We start from the raw sequence: 3387 nt of genomic DNA, 5'->3' as shown, positions 1-3387 counted from the left end.
CATAGTTTTGATTGTATCTTCTCCAAATCGTTAAATCATAACTGTATTACGAAATTCATCGAATCAATTGGAAGGGCTTTACTGTGGGCCAGATCACGAACGTCACTTCACGGTGAAAACGAAATGAATTGTATGCAATTTATATGCATTTTATTCCGTTTCCACCGTGAAGTGACGATCGTAATCAGGCCCTGTATCTACAATTTCCAGAAATAGGGGAAAACACGCCCTGAAAACAATTAAACATCAATCCAATTGTTTTCAGCGCATTTTTACTCTATTTTTTATGACAATAAGTGCATTTATATCGGTAAGGAATAATCTAAATTATTGCATCCAAGCGTTTATAAGGCCGTGGCAACTATAATGCCACCAACGAAAAATTTTTTTTTTCGCTGCATTGGAATATTATTTTAATATTTTACTTTACCAAAAACTTCTAAAGGTATCTGACAATACTCCATATGTTCTATATATTCTTTGTAAGTCTACATAATTTTTTTTTATTATTTATTATGTTTTTCGCAGCACTAGAAATAGTTTTGGTTTTTGCATAACCAAAGGCGCGATTAAGTAAGATTACAAGGCAGCGGCAATTATATTACTACAAATTGTTTCGTCTGTCTCAATAGATATATTTTATCAATGCTAAATATGTATTATTTCTCATGTAAGGATTGTGTTCTCTAAAGTTGGAGTCGATTCGGCCCAATCGAGTTGAGGGACTTATTATACAAATCGAATCGAGAAGTCGATACAATTACAATCACTATCTTCTTCTTCTTGAATGGCGTTAACGTTCCCTGTGGAACTTTTGCCGTCTCAACGTTTGCATTAACTAGCGCCATTTACTAACACGGAGTTCAGATTTCTTAAGCCAAATAACACGCCTTGAATGTATTCCGAGGGGCAATCTCTAGAATACGCGTGACCACAGTGCAAGTCGAAGGAAATTTCTCTGACAAAAATCCCCCGGCCAGAACGCGAATCGAACCCGAACACCCGGCATGATAATGTGAAATGCTAAGCACTATCATATCACGCCGGGCAGAATTTCGTATTTCCTCGAACTGTATGGTTATAAATCCATTAAAATGTTCCAGGATATCCTTCTCTAGGAAAAAAAGAACCGATCACGTTCGAATACGTTCTCTCTGGTGTTCCCATTCCACGAGTTATGAAGATCAAAGATCTTGGAGTGATACTGGATTCGAGACTGTCGTACAAAGAACATGTATCGTATGTTGTAGATAAAGCATCTAGAAACTTGGGATTCATTATGCGGGTTTCAAAAACTTTCACGGACGTACATTGTCTCAAATCCCTGTATTGCGCTCTAGTTCGGCCTGTTCTGGAATACTGCAGTATCGTTTGGAATCTGTACTATCAAACTGGCATTACGAGAATCGAGTCCGTTCAGAGAAGATTCATTCGGTACGCACTTCGCCTGCTTCCGTGGCGCAATCCTCATCAGCTTCCTAGTTACGAAACCCGATGCTTGTTGATCCATCTGGATTCACTGCACTGCAGAAGAAAGCTAGCTAAGTCTTTGTTTGTAGCGGATACACCCACTGGTCGCGTCGATTCTCCAGAAAGCCGCCTAAATCTCAACGTACCACCTCGACGGTTGCGGAGAGTTCCTTTTCTGCGGACCATACTTCGGCGAACGAATTAGGGCATGTACACAGCAATAGCAAGCCTTCAGCGTGCATTCAACACAGTTTCTTCGGCGTTTGCTTTTAACGTTTCACGTGTTACATTGAAACAACGGTTTTTAGAATTTATTAGAGTTAGATAATTGTATCATTTGGATGCCAGAACAAATAAACAAATAAACAAATAAACAAATATATAAAAAAGGTAAACCATCTCTGGAATTGATGGCTAGAGCAATCGCGACTGCATATTCTTTCCAGTCAATGTGTCTTGTGAGGTCATATGCCATGTTCATAGATTCAGAAGAATTCGACCCATTGGTGATGGAAATTTTGATTGGCAAGTGATCACTACCGTTAGGATCCTGGAATACAGGTCAATTCGAAAAAATGACCTCATTGATCCAAAATAGCACCCCTCCATATCTCTCATCACGATCCAAGCGTATAATATTAAAATTGTGGAGGAAGAGATCATTTCGCGAAGAAAGCCACGTTTCGGACAGCGTAAAAAACATCACAATTAATGTTATGAATCAAAAATTTGAACGTATCCATTTTAGGGATAAGATTACGACAATTCCACTGTAAAACAGTGATATCTCCGACTTCTCTATTTAAATTAGTCATCCAGAGAGACAATCATTGCAAGGAGGGATCATGTTTGCATCAATTGTTGCAAGTGTTTTTATTATTGGATGCATTGTGGTGACAATGATTTTGATGGAGTCGGAAACATTAAAGCAAGTGAAGATTTGACCACAATGTAAGACAACTTTGGGAAGTTGAACTTGACGGTAAAACAGGGACAGTTGGGGTTTTTGATGTCCCCTCAAGTGCAGGGTCGTTCGAAGGTGAACTATTCCCACGGAAGCCAGGAGGAACCTGATTTTGCTTGTCCGCTGCACTCGATATTTTAGACATGCTAACAGGGGGTATCACCGATGGAACTTGTCGCTGACCTTTGGGAGTGGACACAATTTTGCGCCAGGGATTCCCTTGGAAAATGAACGGTGTGCCCTCGTCAACTGTGTCCGCTTCCATTTCGTCAGCTGGTAACGTGGAGAAGACATTGTGTGTAGAGATTGGTTGTTGTTGGGCCAGTGGAGAGGCATCATTTAAAATTTCCGCAAAAGTGCGCTTCTAGCGTTCCTTTAAAGAGCGCTTCTGTTCTTCTCAGCGACTTTTGTAAGTTTCACAAGCCGAGAGCACGTGTGGAGTTATCCAGCGTTCTACGCGTATACTACACAAACTCCCTTCTGGCCCGACTGGCTCAGTACTTTCTATTTAACCTCATGTTTACATTTATTTATTATTTATTAACTTAATTTTAGGTCGCGCTAGAATCGTACGCATACGTTTCCATGGTGCTGACTCCGCGCGATCCCCGTTCTATAATCAAATCGCTATATTGAACTTGTCCTCCCCGAAAATTTGGCGAATTACCAAAAACTAAAGTGGGGGTGAACGCGGAACTAATCAATCAAATCAGGACGCTTCACGAGTTGCCTTTGCATTTCGTTCGATTTGTTTCTCTTCGAACATTAAAGGGACAAAACGTTCGAAATAGGGAATGCGAAATTATAACTCGAACGGAAAAAATAACGGTTTCGAACGAGATGGAAATCCGTCCGAATACAGAATACGGGTGTAAGTAACGCAACGCAGAATATCACCACCAGACGTCGACACTGTACATTTGTCATCGCAAATATAAACAACACAGACTATC

The sequence above is a fragment of the Toxorhynchites rutilus genome, chromosome 2 (genome assembly GCF_029784135.1).
Source record: "Toxorhynchites rutilus septentrionalis strain SRP chromosome 2, ASM2978413v1, whole genome shotgun sequence".
Lineage (NCBI taxonomy): Eukaryota > Metazoa > Arthropoda > Insecta > Diptera > Culicidae > Toxorhynchites > Toxorhynchites rutilus.
This window is presented reverse-complemented; position numbering follows the sequence as displayed.